Source organism: Diceros bicornis, chromosome 14 (assembly GCF_020826845.1).
Source record: "Diceros bicornis minor isolate mBicDic1 chromosome 14, mDicBic1.mat.cur, whole genome shotgun sequence".
In the NCBI taxonomy this organism is placed as follows: Eukaryota; Metazoa; Chordata; class Mammalia; order Perissodactyla; family Rhinocerotidae; genus Diceros; species Diceros bicornis.
In genome coordinates this window covers 9,242,161-9,262,881 of record NC_080753.1, presented here as the reverse complement: position 1 = coordinate 9,262,881, position 20,721 = coordinate 9,242,161, and the positions used below count along the sequence as shown (strand labels likewise).

The 20,721-nt window shown below is 37.7% G+C and overlaps 1 protein-coding gene across 3 annotated transcripts in view; it reads right to left on the bottom strand.

Moving 5' to 3' along the window:
- Nucleotides 1–7,220: 7,220 nt before the first annotated feature.
- The window catches only part of KHDRBS2 (KH RNA binding domain containing, signal transduction associated 2), a 552,762-nt gene continuing 539,261 nt past the window's right edge, over nt 7,221–20,721 (bottom strand). Inside the window, exons 15-18 of one of the 3 annotated variants that reach the window (XR_009221966.1) lie at nt 13,995–14,096; nt 9,321–9,361; nt 9,004–9,064; nt 7,221–7,456 (exon numbers count right to left, since the gene is read on the bottom strand). The gene's annotated coding sequence lies outside the window, so the exon portion shown is untranslated. The remainder of the gene's footprint in view (nt 7,457–9,003; nt 9,065–9,320; nt 9,362–13,994; nt 14,097–20,721) is intronic. The other 2 variants (XR_009221968.1, XR_009221967.1) reach the window with 2 other exon arrangements.

Sequence of the window (20,721 nt, the reverse complement as noted above, 5' to 3'; positions counted from 1 at the left end):
AGACCAGAAAACCAACCAGAGGACTACGTTGCGTGGAAGAGCCTAGAGGACACGTCATTCACAAAGGTTGTCAAGAATACACCCATGGCGGCTGATTATGATGTGTTCATGCAGGTTCGTGCCTGGTAACAAAGGTACCATGCTGGTGAGTGATATTGATATTGGGGGAGGCTATGCATGCGTAGGGGTAGGAGGTATATGGGAAATCTCTGTACCTTCCTGTCAATTTTGTTGTGAACCTAAAACTACTCTAAAAAGACAAAGTCTTTTTTATTTTGAACAAAGAATGTGCCAATGGTCAGGGCATCAGTGTCACTAAGAGCGTCAATGGTGGCTCTCTTCTACAGGCCAGGGTTGATGGGTGGAGAAGTAGTCACAGGACTGGGGTCAGTAAATAACAAAGGGAGTAAAGGGGCCCAAAGTAATAGAACCCATTTGGAGGGGCTTACTTACCTGAAACCAGGGCATCACAGTTACTATAATCACTGGCAAACATGGAGGGGCAGCCATGGGAACTTGACTTGCCAGGGGTTGTGAAGATGGTTAGTAGTACCTCTAGGAGCAAAATAGATGGACAGTCAACAAGGGAGCTGCTTGACGTTTACACACAGTGAAAGGTAAAAATGAGGAAGCATGAGTCTAAAGGCAGTCACTCTCATAAAAAGTCATGATCCCTTGCTCAGTTCCTGGACCTGGACAAATTTTCTGATGTGAAACCCATTGACTAAAGAGATGATGGTTTGAGGAGGAAGGATGCTGCAACAATGCGTCAGGTATAGACTGTAAAGATTCCTCCAGTCTTTGCGGCAGATCATGTGGTATAGGCGATGTCAGCGGTAGGTAATGATGCAGTGTGGAGTTTATAAGCCCTAGAGGGAAAATTACAACACAGGCCACTGGGTTTGGAGCAAGTCTATGCTGTCTGCAGCAGAGTATGTGCCTTCTGAGAAACCACTCTTGCTATGTTATGAGCCCTGATAGAGCCAGAACTCTTGTCCACAGGGAAACAAGTGACTATGCTTCAGAACTACCCATTAGAAATTGAGTTCTGGTGGACCTGCCAAGTCATAGATTTAAACAGACCCATCAGCATTCCATTGTAAGATGGAAATGGTACATCCTGGATGAGCCTGAGCAGGACCAGAGGGCAGGAGTATGACACATAAGCAGGTAGCCCAAACTACCATATCACCGACCACAATTGCATCAGTTCCCCTCCTCCAGCTTGCACTTACTGCCTGATTGTGGGGGTGGAAGGGGTCCACATAACCAGCTGTAGAAGGACAGAAAGCTTGAGTCTGGTTTATGGAAAGGTCAATTTAATATGTGGGTGTAAGCTGAAAATTGATGTTGACTGCATTACAGTAACAGTCAGGAGTCGCTTAGAAATTCAGTGGAGAGGGAAGTCCTTCCCAGCAAGTGGAGCTGAAACAATGTACCTGGTTACCTACTTTGTGGGGAAGGAAGAGTGTCCTGAGGTGAAAATGTATATAAATTCTTGGGCAGAAGCCAATGGCCTAGGACTGGAAAAGAAAAGGATTAGAGTAGTGAAGACAAGGAGATCTGGAGTAGAAGTTTGTGGAAGATTTTTGTATCATAAATCAATGCCAACAAGGAATCTTCTTCCACTGCAGACGTACTGAATAGCCAAGTAGACAAAATGATTTGGCCAATGTCTTTAGCCAGCCTTTATCATCAGCCATCCCAGAACTGGCATAATGGGCATATGGACAAAGTATTCTTGGTGGCAGAGATGGAGGCTACACGTTGGCCCTACAACGTGGATTCCCATTTACCAAGGCTGATCCAGCTATTGTGGCCTCTAAAGGTTCAACCTTCCAGTAACAGATATCAAGTGAACACTTATTAACAATTCAGTTACGCTGGGGTTGCTTCATTCTAGAAGGGCCAGGAGTTCATCCTCACGGGGATAGATACTTATTATGAGTATGGGTACACTTATGGGTTTGGCTTTCCTTCCCACAGAGCTTTAGTCAGCACCACTATCTGGAGGGTTACTAAAAGGCACATCAACAGGCATGGAATCCCTCATAATAGCATCCAACAGGGCAGTCCTTTCACAACAGATGTGGTATAGGAATGGGCCAAGGACCACAGGATCCACTGATTGAATCACATGCCACACCATCCAGAGGCAGCTGGTGTCACAGAATGCTGGAATGGCCTTCTAATGGCACAGCTGGAGTGCCAGCTTGATGGTAAACTGTGCAAACTACAAGCTACAGCTGCCACCTGAGTAGTGTAGATTCTTTGTGTCCAGAAACCAGCAGGTAAGGAGAGGAGTCACCATCTGTGCACAAGTAATTGAATCTGATTTCCAGAATGAGGTAAGGCTGCTTTTGCCATGAGAGAGGCAGAGAGGAATACGTGTGGATTCCAGATGATCCACTTTGATGCCTTGTGACATTACCTTGATGCCTTGTGTTTTAGCAATAAATAGACATATGCAGCAATCCTAGTTTGAGAAAGGTATGATTACCTAGGGCCCAGACCCATCAGGAATGAGGTTTTGTGTTACATCACCAGGTAAACCAGCAGGACCTACAATTATTGCTCAAAGACTAACTGCAGAGACAGGGCTATAATTTGTTCTCTTAACGTCCCACTTTTAAGGTAGAGAGATCCACAGGAATGAGGGGATCCTTCCTGAAAACTTCTGGAGGAGAGGCTTGATGAGAGATACAAGGCGTAGACTGTGATGGTCATGGAAGTGTACCACTCAGATATCCCTTCTGGAGAACTTATTGCAAGAAGAGTAGTTGGCAAGTTGCCTCTAGTTGCTACACTTTGAGGATCCATAGCAGTGTCCGTGTAAAGCCCCTGCTGCCCCTGGGCTGCCCACAGTCCATGACTGAGCACAACAGAGGTACCAGAGCCAGCTAATTCTTGCCTGCCAGCGCTCTGCTTATGGGCAGTCTTTGCCTCGGCACTGTACTGCTCCCCTACCCAAGCTTTCTTCCTTCCTTCTCTCCTTTCACAGATGTCAGACCTGCATCAGAATCTGAAGGCTTTTCCTGCTCCTCCTCCCCCTCTTTATCTTCCACAGGCATTTCTCCCAGCAAATCACTTGCATATCTAATTCTGTCCTGTCATCACTGCTCACTCGATTAAAACCGAGACATCAGATAATGCCTATGGAAGTTCTCATCGTGATTCAAATTAAGCACTCAAAAATGTTTTTTGAAAAGTCATTATCCGTCAGTGTATATATTTCATATGTCATAGAAAGTGCTTATTTCTTAAGCCATTTTCTGATACCCCCTAACCATTGGAGCTATGAATATTTTACATGGATGTAAGGTTTGATTATGTAAACAAAGATATTACTGTACTGTATTTATTCATTTGAAATATAGAAACATTCATCTATAATATTTGCCATATGTCCACAATCTGTTATAGAAGTATAGAGAAGCAAACTTCAAATATACTATATATTTTATAATATAATACATCCCTTTTATGCCTATAGATATCAAACTATAAAGTAGGGCATTTTCTTTCTGGAATTCATCTCTGAACATTCAAAAGCTGAATAATAAATAGTCTAAATAGAAAAAGTATTTTACATAGTTTTTAGTTGTGCCATTGTCATTGAACAAGAGAAAAAAGATAGTCTTTTTCATTTGGATAAAATTATCCCCAAAGGCGAATACATGTAGGTATTGTTGCAGGTATAGAGGGTGCGTTGGTTGGTTGGTCTTCTACTACTTCCTAGCTGACAACTGCATAATCTGTGACAATGAATTGAAAATGAGAACATGTCAAAATAGAGTAATTACAGTTGAGTACCTGATATTTAGTGCAGAAAATAAAGAGAACATTAATAATGCTGACTTTCTCACTTTTGCATTTGTCTAACATGAATGAAGTATTTAAGTCACTGCTATGTTAACTATGGATTTACATAATTTTTAGATCACATTTTCTTTAGGGATTGTTTTATATGTTTGTAAAGGATATATATTTTAGACATCTGGTAAAGAAAGAAGATGCAAAAAGAATTGTTTCTCTTCAAGCTAATGTTAGTATCAGGCTAAGCATTGATTTCTTTAGAAAAATATGCTGTACATATTTGGGTTGCTTTTCCCATGCATATCCTCTTGTCAAGGGCTCTGCCCCCAATCTTAGCCCTTGCTGAGGAGCTATGAACACTGAACTATACCATGTGACCTTTCACTTTGTGGCCAAGGCCACATGTCTCTAGTCCTCATTTCTCTCTCCAGCTTGCTTTGGAGTTTCAACTGTCTGCTGGAGAGTCTACCTACAAGATCCTCGGGTTATTTCAAATTCATTCTGTTGTGTAATAAAGAATTTGGCCTTTGTCCCTGGTTCCTATGATCCTCTAAATCCTTGGATTTCCCAAGTGATAGCAGCGTCTTTGTTATTTATGAGGGGCCCCTGGGACCGGACTGCAGCTGAGTTTAAGCAAATCAGATAACTCATACAGTGCCTCTAAATAGTTTATGCCAACACGATGAGTCCAGATGGGGGCTGTCCATGCCAGAGAGACCAATCATGTCATCAGAGGGTTGGGGTTTTGAGTCCTGTGATATCAGTCTGACCTCTGGGGAGGGGAAGGGGGATGCAGATCGAGCTCAACTTCTTAGCCAGTGATTCAATCAATCATGCCTATGTAGTGAAACTCCAATAAAAATTCTGTACAGAAATGCTCAGTTCAGCTTCCTGGTTGGTGATAGACATCGATATGCTGAGAGGGTGATACATCTTGAAGACACAGAAGCTCACATTTGGGAAGCTCCCAAATCTTTCCCTATACGTATGTTTCTTCATTTGCCTGGTCCTGATTTTTAGCCTTTATAATAAAACTTGAGTGCTTTCCTGAATTCTGTGAGTCATTCTAGCAAATTATCGAACCTGACGGAGTAGTTCTCACGCCCAAGTTCTCACCCCCAAATTTGTAGCCAGTTGATCCCAAGTGTGGGTGGCCTGGGAACCTAGAGCTTGTGGCTTGGGTCTGAAGTGAGGTTAGTCTCACGGGGGACTGTGCCCTCAACCTGTGAAGTTTGACTTAACTTGGCTTGTTAGCATCAGAACTACATCGCATGTTCTTTAAATCCTAAAGCGTAATCCTTTCCGATAGTCAACCAATTTATCTGCTGAACTTTCTATTTCTCTTCTCACATTATCAGTCATTTAGCCCAATTTCTTCTCCTTCATAACATTTCTCACATGCATCTCCTTCAGTTCATGTTCCACTGTCACACGTGTATTGCTTTTTTGCCTGGGCTGTTTCAATACAGCATACACTGGTCTGTTCTCATTGCAGTCTCTTCTGTAGTGTTCAAATTTATCTCCCTTACCCTCCCCTCAAGCTCAAACACCTTTTTCAGAGTCTGTCTAGTGCCCACTGCAACATCTCTCAAGTAGTAAGCACTTATTTATTTGTTGAATAAATATCTCCCTGCTGTCCAAACCCCAAAGCTCCAAGTTGGTCCCCAAAGTTGGTCCCTACACGTCCCTTCAATGTGTATTCTTTTACTTCCATAAATGAATCCTTTGTTCCAACTCAATTACTTTACTTGTTACTTTGCTTCCAAGCAATATGGGTCCATTTCCATTCATTTGAACAAATTGCATGTCTGAAATGCTTCCTGCTGCTTCTCTACTCATCTAAGTTCCACCTCCTCTGTGAGCCTTCTTGGGCTTCCCCATTCCTCAGGGATTGCCCGCATCTCTAAATTCTCTTAGAGCATACTGTATGCACATTGCTTGTATTATATGGAGTTCTCATTTGGCTCTTAGTCTAGCTCACCCAGGATTTTTACTTATTTTTTTATTATTCAAAGTTCTTTTGAAAACTATACCATGGTCTTTTGAAAATGGGCAAATGTGACATAATTTTTTTATGATCTCAAGGAATAACATATGTAAAAGGTACATAAACTTTTCAATTTTTCTCTAGATTTTCTTTTATTCTCTCTAATCAGCACAAGCAGACAAGTCTGATCTGTAAAAACAATGACGATGGGGAAAATACCTTAGCTACTAATTCTGAAGCTGTTCTAATCAGCCCAATCATAAATGATGTCCTTGAAATTTTAGAGGCAATATTGTGCATATTGTCCTGCTTGTAGCCAGAATTACAGACACTGATATTCGTTTGCTGTCCTTCAATAGTGCATCTGTGCTTTTTCACTTATTTATTCTAATCCAAACTTTTCTCACCCGAATCTCCAAAGTCAACAAAGGCTCACATTTCCCACCAAGGAACCAAGCAAAACATGCACTTGCAGGCATAATAGGGTGGCCCTTGCTGTTCCCAAACAGGGAAGGAAGTATGCCCCAAGCATTATTTAAGCTATACAACGCTTTTAGGCAGCTTTGCAACCCTGAATTCGGCATATTTTCTTACACTATCCATATGCCCGTATACAACTGAAGACTAAATATTGGCATTCTTTAAGTTTCTTATTTTGTGGCAAAGAGAAGAAAAACAAGACTCCAGTCTCACTAATCAAGAAGGATACACAATTCAGTATTCATTTAATAGAGACATGCCTTGGGAAGAAATGGTCTTTTTGTGAGAAAATACAACCTTAAAAAAAAATCAATCCTGGAAGTGACTGCAGGGAGTCTACTAAGCCTTTTGGGCAAATGGGTTCTAGGGCATTAGGTCTATGTTTGTTTTAAAGAGGTTTATGGGTTCTGAGACTGACTGATCAATAGTAATGCCGAAAAACTAGGATGTTATCAAGCAGAATTTTAAAGTACAGCACATCTAATCTGTGAATAAAGATGAACGTGTTTGATAATAAAGATAAAGGGAATTGTGAAAGCTTACTTCTCTGAAAAGTCTTATCTAATAAATTTCAAATTTCCTTGTAAGATTCCACATTATTTTTACTTACTGTCAATGGAAATACATTTTTACAGATCTTGCTTTGTCAAATATAATCTTGTAGTGGTTCCATATTCCTACACCTGAATTAATGATTTCTCTCAAATAGTACTTTCAACCATTTACAGGTTTGTGGGTCAATACACATTTAAAAACCCTCAGTAGGAAATTTTAAAATTAACTCCTAGCAACTCAAAGGGATAACAAAACTACATACTGATATAATGGTCTATAAAATGAGATGGTGACTGAAAATTTCAGTTATTTTTACTTTCTTATTTCTGCCTCTTGAATTAGTTGTTAAGTGTTATATTGAGTTGGGAAGAAACTGGACTAGTAGAAAAAAAATGTAGACATGTACATATTTTAAACACTTGTTTATTTTCAATTTTTACAGACGCATGGTAGGGTCTGGTAACTGAAGATCATACTTGGACCAAAGTTGATTTCAGGAGTGAAAAGTAGAGCAAAAACGGAGAAGGATGACTGCTTTCTGGTGGAGGCCCCCAGCTCCAACTACTGGAGGTTCCAGTGTCTTCCATGGCTTACAGGATTGTCTTTGGAGGAACATACCTGGAACCAAACCAGAGGTACATGATTGAGAAAGGCTTCTTGGGAAATTTCTCACATGCAATAAAGGGTTATATTATGGCAACAGTGAGGTGCATGCTTACAGAGCAGAGTAAATTCTGAAATGATGCCTGAAATGAGGAAGTGTAGACTAGGTACCAGTGGGGTGGGTTTTCTGTCTTAGGGGTCCTCAGACATTAGGCCAGAGAAGACAGCGGCCAGGAGACGGTGGCATGAGTGGTGAGAAGGGAACAGATTTCATCATACCACCAAGAGGGAAGAGCTGGGGCTTGACATATGGGGGATATAAACTGCCCCAAAGAATGACATCTTGGAGTTTGGTGCATGTGTCCAGGGCTGAGTTGAGCGATGACGTCTTATGTCAGGATTCTGCATATATTGCCTCTTTGTCTCTTTTGATTCTGTGGCCTTTTAGACTCCTTAGTGAGAGGCAGTATTGCTTTAGAAACAAATTATTTTAAGTTTCATCTTGGGAGCCTCAAGTCAAATCCCCTCCTTTCTTTGATGAACATCTGACTATTTCCAAAGAAGTTAAATTTGATCCAAGTTTAGGAGGTGGGAAAAAAGATAAAGAAAGAGAAAAAGGGAAAGGCAGTGTTTTAACTAGAAGATGTACATCATAAGTTTTTGGTGTCAGAAACAGAATACCTAATTCAGGAAATGTCCTTCATTCAACAATCATTTTTGAGCACTTCCTCCCTGCCAATATTTTGGTAGGTATTAGAGCTATAAAGAGGAATAGGACATATTTCTGCCCACAAGAAATTCACATCCTAATGGGGGACACAGACAAACAAGCAAAGATTGACAATACAGTGTGTTCCATTCACTGATGGATTTGCTGGTGGTACTCTGGGAGGGGAGGTGTACCTAACTCACATCAGGGACAAGGGGGAAGCGTCAGAAAATAGTTTCAAAAAAGTAGTGGCTGAGCCAAATTTGAATATCAGATATATGTGCTTGTGACTTTGTTTGTGGAGAGAGCTATCTGTTGAGTTGTGACAAGTAATTTTATCAGTGACATTCAAAGGTGAGTTACTATTGGGCCTCGAATGTCAAATGCGAATTTCAATTTAATAGAAATGGGAGACCAATTAAGGTTTTAAGCTGGGAGCAACAATATGGTGGAAATGCTTCTAAGGCTTTCTGTCAGTGGGGCAATCAGGTGAAAAGGGGTTGCAGGCATGGAAGAAAGCTAGTAATTTGTTTTGTCAACAACTTAAGTGTGAGGCAATGGAGACCTGAATCTAGAATGGTGTTTATGGAAAAAGCACAAATTGTCAGGATGTGAGTCTGAATTGTGAGTTTGTCTCAAATGTTTTTTCCTCAGGAATGGTTGTTTGATTGAAACTAGGGGGGAGAAGAAAGCTATAAATCAATCAAGAAAAGAACCCAACTGATAACTGGTTCAAAAAGTGCAAAACTCTCTTGAGATATAAATACAGGATTTGAGAGATACATGGAAATGGATGTACACAGAGGAGAAGGTAACAGTTGATTCCCAGACGAAGGTGTTAGTGTCCACTTACGTGCCCACTGTTTCTTTTAACAGTGCTGCTGCTGCTGGTTTTTCAGCGTTATGAAAATATTCTAAAAGAAAATAGGAATGACAATGTTTGTGAAAAGACTGGCACCAAATAATGAAAGTATAGCCAAGAGAAATTTGTTAGTTAAAATCGATTTTAATATACTAGCAGTAATATACTAAATATTATTTTAATATCAAATCTTCTTTAGAAAAGAGTGTTATGTGACACTTAGGATAGTCCCAGTATTAGAATTAAGCCAACTCAAAATAATCTGTCATGATAAATATCACAGAGAAAAGGAGGAAGAAAATACTTACCGAGCACTCATGATATTCCAGACCTTGTGCTAGGCACTTTACTAGAACAAAAATATTTCTTGACTTAGAATGTGTACATATCACATTTTATCTTTTTAGTTGGGAAGTTTAATGGAATGTTGACCCTAACAAATAAGGTTATAGCATAAACAATTTTGAAAAATAGAGTCAAAAAGTAAACGTTCAGATCAAATTAAAAACATTTAGGCAAGTGATTGTGAACGGCATGTTCTTGATTACACATGTTTTCTCTCTTTGTTTATGTGCAGTTATATTCATTGGTGCCTATGCTCTAGGTTCAGCCCCATGAGGATGGTAAATTTTGATCTCCCTGTTCCCTGTTGATAGAAGCTATTTTCTGACAGGGTCATTTTTCTCAGGGATGGATCACCTCAAATTCATCACTGCCACAAGAAAATTAGTAAAGCAGATATCTTATGGATCTCAGTTCACAATAACCATCTCCATATATAAAGGGTAGTGTGCAACTGTGCAAATACAAATGAAAACCAATATTCTCCTTTCTTAAACATTCTAATTTATCTCTGAGTTATCTTTTTGAAGTATTCATGATTTGAGGTAAAAAAAAATGAACTGAGTAAAAGCCTACTTAGAACAAAATAAATTACCCTTTTGATATCCAGTGCAGCAACCTAGTATTTGAGAAAAACAGAACTTCACAAAAGCTTACTTTATTCAGAATTTGACAAAGTGTGACCCATTTACTGAAGCAGAAAATGCACCACAGGTTTTTCAGTCTTTCTTTTTTTTCCCTTCCAAAAGCAGATAACTCATATTTACCAGCCAAAGTAAACAACTGCTTCTAGCCTTTTATTTAGAGGGAAAAAACCCAAGAATTTTGACTGAAAAAGATACTCCCAAAATAACATCTGGTGGGTTTTAAGGACTTTCACAGGAATGTCAAAATATGGGAAATATTTGATAAATTTATGTAAAGGAAACTAGTAGATACTATAGATCCCTTCGGGCCCTTTAGATACTGGGAGGATATTGAACTATTTATAGAAGCCACATGTTCCTGTTACATTTTTCATAGGAAACTTCTAAGATTTTTGTCAGGATTTTAAATATACTGGAAAAAAAGTAAGCAACATCACAATACAAAACCCTTATTCTGGCTTATTCTCCTAAGCACTCCTCTCCCTGGTAGCACTTTTACATTTTTCTGCATGTACCGGTTTAATTGTCTCTCTTCTCCTAGACTGTCAACTCCTTGAAAATGAGAGCTCTGTCTTCCACACCCTCATGTGCCCAGTCCCTCCTACTGCAGTTAACACATAATTGATGCATCAACAAATGTTTGCCGAATGTAAGAATGAGGAAGCAAAACCAGAGCCCAGGGACAAGTCTTTATAAAAAGAGTATACATTAACGTATAGATAGAGATATGTTTATATTCACCAAGTGTTTAAAATAGATGAATATGATCACTGACTATGGTTAAATATCTTATCCTTCCAAAAATAACTTATATAAAAGAAAACTCATTTATATCCCTTAACAGTTTTATAAAATAGAAAAAAAGCATGTAATTGTAATTAATATTACTTAAAAAATTCCAAGCAGTGAGCATTGTATTGATAAGCCAGGAGATTTATTGAGAGATTTCACTTCTCAACTACATTTGTAGGTTTCTTGGCTCTTTCAAATTTTTTAGATCTATGCTTTAAGCTAAAGTCAGAAGTGGGACTGAAATTGAGTTTTCTAACAATCTAGATATTTTGTCTTTTTATTCAGTTCAACATAAATTTAAAGTTATATAGAAGGATTAAAAAAGGCTTTCAAAGGCAGTTCCCCTATTCATCAACAATCACTCTCAGTGGCTTGATGGAACAGATTGCATGTGGCAAGAATGAGTTGTGTCCACAATGCTACGGATCAAATCAAGAAAAAAAAAAAAATGGAAACGGCTTTTGGGATCCTAGAAAACCACTTCCAGTCTAAAGCCATAAGGGCAGAAATGATCGATAATGGAAGCTGTTTGGTTCATTCACTTCTTTTAATGAACACACTCACAACTCACTAAAAGCACTCTCGCAGGACTGGAATGGATTCCAATTCTCTGGTGACAGAAACAGAGCCTTTGATAAAACCCAGAGGGAGTTGCATTGCTCCTCATCAACCTCCTCCCCCTCATCTTTTCAACTTGATGCTGTTAACTCAGAAGAGTGGGTCTTCTTGGTACAGACTGACAAGCAGCTGATCGGCAACTATTAGCAAAATTCTCCCCACTATTCTCCTTGCAATTTATTTTAGGAAAGCATCCCAAAACTGTGGATCCGTTTCAAATATGTCAAATCTGGTAAATGTAGGAACACAGCCCTCAAGAAAAAATGGGCACTGAGCTGGTTTAATCATTTTATTAATATTCAATAGGATCATTTCCATTTCTGTAGTCACTGCCCTAGTTCAAGTAAGCATTAATTTGTATCTAATAAAGTGCCATTAATACTGTGGATACTTATAAATTGCTTTTGATAAATGAACAACATCTGGATTATTGCAGCAACCTCTTAACTTGTCTCACTTATTCACGTTTCCTCCAATTATTATCTATTTTATATCTAACTGCCAGAAAAAACCCTCTCTTGAATTTTCACCGTATTTAATTCCCTGCTTATGAAACTAGAGGTTGCTTATTTAACAAAATCAAAGTTCTTGTGCCTGAGATGAAATTTTCTCCATCAGTTTCTCTAGGTTCTCATTTCTTATTATCCAGTTAATTTCTTATTACTTTACTGCATCTGTATTTTTCAAAAAGTACATTTTAATTTTTTGGTATCTACCACATATAGTCATAATCTCAAAAATGTAAGTTTAAGAATTTCTAAAATAAATATACTGGTCTGTTGGCAAACAAAGAATAAAAGGGCTCGTGATTTCAGAAAATGCCCCTTTCTTGGATCCAAGTCAGGGGTGACTTGGGCAAGAATGGAAGAAGATGTGGGGTGAAGAGGGGACGATGACTTCCCAGGTCTCTCTCTGACAGTTGCTTCCTTTTCTCCCCATGTTTACTACCATATTGTCTGTGTATGAGAGGTTTTCACGTTCAAAGAGATAGTGAATCTTTTCAGAGCACATGAACAGTATAGTTACTGATCAAGAGTAAATTTACTAAGCACACATTTTAACCCTTTACATGGGGTTTTCAGGGGTTTTAGTATTGTATTTGCCTATCACATGAAATAGAATTATGTCTCGTCCTAACATTTCATATTGCAAATGGGGATAAACTTAGATCAAAACTCTGAAAACGTGTGGGAGAGATGAGGAGACTTATAAAAGTCTGTTTATGTGGTGAGAACCTCAATGTGGATAAAAATTAATTTTAGAGATCTTCATTCAGCAGACAAGTAGTGACTACATTTTCTGTGCCGGGCCTTGGAGTTTAAACTGAATACTTTTCTTCAACAAGATTATTTAGCCATCTAGATTCATAGTTTCTATGTCACTGAAGAGTTATTTTTGAGAATATCCTCTTTGTCTTCATAACTCTGCAACATCAGTTACAACTTTCCAATTCATGGCGTCCCAGAGAATCTGGGCACACTTGCCCATCAGCTCTATCATGAAGTGTCAGCTCTACCACGAGAAACAATTTCAACAACAATTTATGAGATCAAACATAGAAGCAAGTTATAGACTTTACTTCTTCACTTGTTTATCCTCTCTCATCCCATGTTGGGAAATACATATCCCACAAATATATCCTCCAATTTTTGCCAATTTATGTCCTTAACTAAGTCTCAGACCTAAAATGGACTTTTTTATTCGCCCAAATCACTCTGCCGAGAACTGCCATATTAACATTTCCAAAATGATGCTTTATTCATTTCCCTTACATGTTCAGATGGCATCCCTACAAAATGAAAAACATTCTCTTTGTCTTGTATTCAAGAACCTCTATAATTTGATTGCTTTTTACTTTATCAGTTCTTTCTCTAGTAACCACCTCCCGAACACCGAATGCTACAGGATGCTTGAACATAATTTATACTTATGTACTTGGTTTCCCATCTCCAGTTTAGCCACTTTCTCATTATCCTCTCTACTCCTGAAATGTTCTCCTCTTCTCCACCTACTTATACCAGCCCCCGGCCCCTCTGTGGACCTTCATTGATTTCCCCAACTAGAAGTTAGCTTCATTAACAAAATGCACATAGGACTTTCCATCTAATACAATGGTCCAAAACTGCAAGTTATTTCTCATTCAGTCCTCAAAGGACATTTGGCAATATCTGGAGATATTTTTGGTTGTCACAACTGGGGAGGTGCTCTTGGCATCTCGTGGGTAGAGGTCAGGGATGCTGCTAAACATCCCACAATATACAGGATGGTTCCCGCCACTAAGAATGATCTGATCCAAAATGTCAATAGTAGTTCTGCTGAAAAACTCTAACTTAATCCATTTTGACACCTCTATCCCAATCCTGCCTATAATTTTACTTCTATATGTATATGTTAATCATCTGTACTAGAATATAAGCTTCCAGAATACCAGGACCACATCTTATGCACAATTTCATTCCCTCCAAAGTCTAGCTCAAAGTCTGACATATGTGGGCACTCAAAAGTATTTAAAAAATCTATATGATATGGAATACCTGGATCACCATTTATTAAAGAATAAGTATGCAAGAAGTAAATACTTACCAATCAAGCTACATTAAGTTCAATGTATACTTTCTTTGAAGGCTTTGATAATTCAGCTGTCATTTGAGGATCTTTTAATGATGAAAATCAATTAGCATTATGCTGGTAAAGAGAGAATTTATGGGTCAATATATATACTGTCGATAGGCAAAAAAACCCAGACATATTACAAACTCCACTGTATTTTCACAGTAGATGAAAAGTGTAGAGTCTGAGCTTTGTTGGGGTAGTATATATATCTTTAATAGAATCATCTTCTGTTTCTCCTATGGTAGATTTTTTGAGTTGTTGTTGTTTTATACTACGCCACAAACAACTAATCCTCGCTGTATAAGGTCTCTCAGCTGCTGGGTAACATGCATTGGTTATATCAGCTCCAATTTGTTTTGCGCTACTCTAAGTGGAGCATCTAGCTATTGGGCAAAATAAAACATTAAATTATCTTGTCAACTTGCTATAAATATTTGAAAATGACTACTATTGGAATACATAAACAATTTTTTAAGTTTCCTTATGAAATGAGCTGATGCATTTTACTATTAAGGTGATATCTATGTTTACATCATGTCCAATAGTTGGAAAAAAAAATGGAGCTAATGGCTCCCTGCTCTAGAGGACAATATCCAAGCTGTTTAGCCTGCCACTCAAGATCCTCCCAAATCTTCCCCCTACTTACCTGTATCTCTCTCACAAATGTCATGCTTCAGCTGGATTATTTCACTTACCATCCCTTGAATGTATCTCTTACTTCCCTCACCTCTAAGGTTATGTTCTTTTTTTCCCCCAAGGTTTTTAATTATAGAATGTACTTTCTCTTTTTACCCCTTTCCCAGCCCAACTGCCTCTTGAATTGCTGGTGACTCTACACCACCCATCTCACACGGCAACTTCTCCAAAAAGACTCCCTTCATCTTCCAAACCCTGCCTCTGTCTTTAAAACTATAGCATCTTATACAACTTAATTAACTTCTACTGTCATGTTGTCATTATATTTGTGCATTATTATTTTTCCTTTTCCTCCAGATTGTAAAGTCCTGGTGGTAGGGACCATGATTTACAGATATCTTTGAATCATACTCAGCACCAGTGCACTGTCCTGTACATAGTAATTGTTTATTATACAGGAGTTGAACATATGTTGAATGAATTATGGCTTTGCTTTAGAAGTAGAAGAGAGTGTGGCAACCTGGTTTTAAAATATGAAATGAAATGTTTTTCCAATAAATAAATGTCAAGCAAAATTGAAGTGAGAGCTGTTACAGACATAATAACCAAAAGTGATGTGTGGACCTTGTTTGGATACTGATTTGAACAAACTAACTGTAAAGGAATATCTTAGACATAATTAGAGAAATGTGTATATGGAATGAGTAACACATGATATTAAGGCCCTGTGGTATGACAAAAGCATGCTCATTATGTCAAAAATAGTCTTTATCAGTTAGAAATGCACACTGAATTATTTACAAATGACACGTTTAATATGTGATTTAAAATGTTCCAATAAAAACGTACGAGGTATAATAAAAAAGTTGGCAACATTTGGCAAAATACTGATAATTATTGAAGCAGAGTGAGGATATATAGTGTTCATTATACTATATCTCTCTAATTCAGTGTAAGCTTAAATATTTCCATGAAAAGTTCAAATATATATAAAGTAAGTGCTGTCAGAGAATAACCTTTCAGTCATTCTTACAGGAGAGTAATCTTTCAGTCATTTAAGACATTAACTATAAGAGACTCTAGTGACTTGAATAAATTTTCATTTTACAGTGTTTAACCCAACAATTAGAACCAATTCAACATGTGAAAACAGTACTTCAATTGCATAATATCCTACTCCCTTGTATATCACAAAAGACTACTGGGTGCTTAGTGAGTCTGGCTTTTCACCCTTTTCTAAGGACCCCATTTTTATTTTTAGTAACTGACTGGCTTGAAGGAGATTAGAGTCAACACAATAGCCAGCCACTGACGCAAAATGTCTTACTCTCTTATCCTGAGAATGACCAACAGCCCCATGAAAACCAAAGGATAATTTTTTTTCTTTGCTAGCTGAACTAGATCCATTCATTCTCAATACCAAAGAAGAGAAATGATGTGAAGAAAACTTTCCCTTAATAGACATACCAAGGATCAGGTACATTGATACAGAAATTGTGGATATGACCAAGTAGCAAATGCTAAAGAAAGATGGCAAAGACAGAAAATGGATGAATTGGTGATTTGAACACTAGACTTAGGAAGACTTCCTATCTTCCCATCTTTGTTGCCACTTTCCTAGAAAAGCTCTTCTTTACTACTCCTTCAGGTGATGATTCAAACCCTCTAAAAAACCTGTTGGTTATCTCCATTAGCATGCCCCAAACCACCTCCAAAAGCATAAAATCTAAGTTACATTCTTGAGCTTGATAAAGAAACACAACCTCCAAAGAAGTCCTCTACCCTCCCAGCTTTCAACCACTGTTATGCCCGTCCTTCCATATGCTCCTTCTTAAAGGTTACTTCAACAGCTTTCCAGGTAGTCTTCTTGCTTCTAATTTTTTCTCTCTCCGACACACACTATCAGGTACTTCGAGAATAGGCTTCCTAAAATATTGCACTTATCACACCATGTTCAAAAGCTTTCCATGGCTCACCATTGCCTATCAAAGAAAGTCCCTTCTTGTTCACTCAGCATTACAGGCCTCACACACCTGTCTGGAGTCTACATTCTAATTGTGACTTCTTTTAATCACTGGAAACTGTAAACCAACGCAACTAATTGTACTTCCCTGAAAATCCCTATACTTATGGATCTCCATTCTTTAGCTTATTAATGTTCCTATTATATAAAGCATCTCTTTCCACACATTTCTCCTTGAGACTTCTCCAATTCTTCTTTCATCATCCCTTAGCATAAAGTCTTTCCTGGCCTTTGTCAGAATCAGCCTCTTTCTCTGTACGGTTCTATGGCTCTTTATGGGTATCTTTATTGGGATAGTTCCTTTCGCTGGTATAATAACATGGTATGAGCTTCATTTCTCCAGTCAACCATAAGCTTTTGAGAACACAACTTATCTACTTCATCTTTGTGTTCCTAGTCTCTGGCATAGTGGTCTGTGCTTGGGATATGTTTAGGAAATATTGGCTAAAGGGCTGGTAGAAAGAATACTAAAGGTTCTATGCAAAGACCATTAGAGATCAAGGCAAAGAAGTGCTTTCACAGATTTAAAACATTATGTTTAAATTCTAGTTAGCAAATAAATCATCACCATTGAATTGGGGTTGTGCTGGGCATTAGGCTAAGTCCATTCTTTGCATTGTCACATTTGATGCTCTCAGTTCAGTAACTTTCTAGATGAGCAAACTGAGACTTGGAGAGATGAGGTGACTTGTTTGCACATGGTCCATCTGACTCAAATTCAGATCTGCTTGAAGTCAAACCTAGTCATTTTTCTGTTATTAAATGTGTCTGGGAAGCCCTCGGGTTTAGAAGACATAACTCAAAGACACCTCAAGAGACTAAAATAAGACTCAAACACGTGATATTCCCGTTCCTCATCCCCTACTTCAATAACAGGAGCTTCTCTTTTATTTTTTGCAGTGAAGTTTTTTATTTTTACCTGCAAGGTGGGACACTCACTTTCTTATTTCCATTATTTCCCTTATTATCTATTGTATTATACCTAAGGATTTCACATATTTAATTTTCTTGAAGGCACTTAAGTATATAACCCCTCACTTAATGTAACAAGTTGCATTTACTTTCCCAATGTAGGCATGCCATGGGCCTGTGTGCCTACTTAAACAACGCTACCATGTTCTAACACATATGTTCTAATCCACTTTTGTAATTGTTCTCAGAACCAATCTCTAAGTCTCACAAGAAAATCAATTTCATTACTTGATAGTCTCAATTTCAATTTTTTCCAAAGTATTTTGTTTTTTTCCAGAAATTCTTCAACCATGAAAGGATGAGACCACCATGAGGATACTAAAAATGTTGTTCTTATTTATTTATTTTTAATTGAGACAGAATTGACATAAAACATTATGTTAGTTTCAGGTGTACAGCATAATGATTTGATATTTGTATATACTGTGAAATGATCACAGCACGGTGGCTACAGTTAATAAGACTGTATTGTATATTTTAAAGTTGCTAAGAGAGTAGATCTTAAAGTTCTTATCACAAGAAAAAAGATTTGTAACTATGTAAAATGTAGTTTTTTAAAGCAAACTCCAAAAAATGAATTTAAAAAATTATTTGAGTGATGCGTGGCTCCCTATTGGTGGCCACTTAAAAGAGAGCTCATTTGAATGTGTAAATTCTGGTGTGGGTGTGTATTCTGATATGTATACATATGCATATACATATACGTACATATATATTTTGAAAAAATAAATATTTAAAAAAATTCATATATCCCTAGTTACAGCTTATATCAGAAATATCAACTACTGTATATCAGAAATTTGAAAAAAGATTTGAAAAAAGAAATTTCTTCTGGGCATGAGGGAAACAGGAAAGTTTTCCTGAAGGAAATGTGGTATTGGAGTAGTCCATGGACCTTTGGCATAGGTGAATGGATAACCTTAGGATATCCCAAAGTTAATATTTTCCAAAGCATTTCCTGGAATGCTGTCCCCACAAGATGCTATTGTATGTGGAAGGGGGCAGAGGGGAGATGCCTGGTCAAACGTCTTGGGAAAACTACATCCCCTCTTGGACATTTATGGAGCATAATGGTATATTAAAGGTTCAGAAACATTTGCCAGGAAAAAAAAAATGTTTAACTTTATGTTTCTAATTCATTTAATGATGGATCACTCTTATTTTCTTTACATAACCTTTGATAACACCCCCAATTTCCCATTTAAGTAGAACTGTGTAATTTAGGCTGATGATTGTGATGGTGATAGCACCTCTCCTATTCCTTCTGATAAACACACACATTTTTGTGCTTTGAACAGTTGTATGATTATGGAAAGTTACTGAATCTCTCTGAGCTCAGTCTCCTTATTTGTAAACAGGGACAGCCTAATACCTATTCATAAGGTATTGAGAGGACTATGCATATGACTATTCAAATGAGTCGGTCCCTGCAAAGTGCTTAGCATCGCGTTCAGTCACTCAGTAATGGTGTGATCTTGGACAATCCCCGTAGACCAGCCGTATTTCATTCATGAAATGTGAAAAAACATTCATATTTCCACCCAGTGGCAATCTTTCCTTTTGGTAGTCTCCAGTTACAGGAATGTCATGTAAATTAGCACACAGCGCTGTAAACAGAGGTAAGTTTTCTACAACAAACACTAAGTAAGCTCCCAGAGCACCAGCGCCTTAACACGCTTTGTGTGAGAGCCCTTCCAGGTCTAGAGGAGCAGGAAGATGCCTGCAGGGCCAGATATGCACTGTGTCTGTGCCTTGGAGGACAGCTGACTTTTTCTTCTGTGTTGCTTTTTGTGGGTTAAAAAAAATACACGAACTCCTCCTCACCTCTAGAGGATCACTTATTACATAAGAAAACAAAAAATTATTCTGGGTTTGCAAAAGGTATAGCATTTGGGAATTATAGAGAGATGACTCAATATGTATTGCTGATTTGTCCATTATTAAGAAGATAATTATTCTGGTTTCTTGAATTTATAAAGTGGTGAGGAATATGGCCTTTGTAATTTGGCTTTTGCATATGTTCAGAAAAGTCCCTGAGGTTCCTTGGCAACCACAATGTCTTCACCTTCCAGAAAAGCACACTGCATTCACTCATGCAACCAGCAAGATTTATTAGGTATTTGGATTCTTTTGTATCTAACTTTCATCAGGAAAGAACAAGTAGAAAATGAGCACATGTGGAACACATTAAAATGTGCAACCTCTATTGTTTTTATAACCTCTACTGTTATGGATCTAAGGATAAAATACTGAGAACATGGAGAAATGATTGTGAAAGCATTCTGTAAATGGTAAATCATTATGAAAATATGTTTGCTGATAGCAACAAAAATAAATTGGTGTGTGGGGATTTTCATACTTAGGTCTATAATTTTATTTGTTTTATATCTCAAAGGCAGGACCAACTTCAGTCAGTATTTTCACAAACAGATATCAATAAGTCAATAAGACGTTATGTTTATGTAAGTTAATATGTAATTATCTACAGTTATGTATAATCACAGATAATTACATAACATAAATACAGATTTCTAACCATTCCTCCTTGCCATAGAAATTAATTCAGTTCAGTTATTAGTTGTGATCCACATGTTTTTAAAAATTAATTCTAAGACACATTAAATTTTTAAATTTGAAATCAAGGTGTTTCTCATAATCAAGATCCCCAAAATTGCTGAGTTTCTATCTTTTATACTGAAAAGCTTTCATCAATTATATCTTACAACCAATTTTGTTTCATACTTAAGGAAGTAGAGGATGTTGTACCACCACATGTCTAGAGACTTTTTGTGGATTAAGTTTAAATTACTCGATTAGCCTCCATGATCTTTTATGCTTCATTTATTTATTTTTTGCTATGAAGTATCTATGAATGCTTATTCTACCTTAGTCACTAAATGCTGTGATGTGGAGGTCAAAGACTTCTCTAACATTAGTTTTTGTTTTCAAAGGCCAAATTGTGCATGTTGAACATTTATCTTAGTAAAAGACATGTGGAAACAATGACCTAACACATCTATTCATTTGTGGACCAGGCTTGCTCCCTTAAATGAAAATCAAAAGATA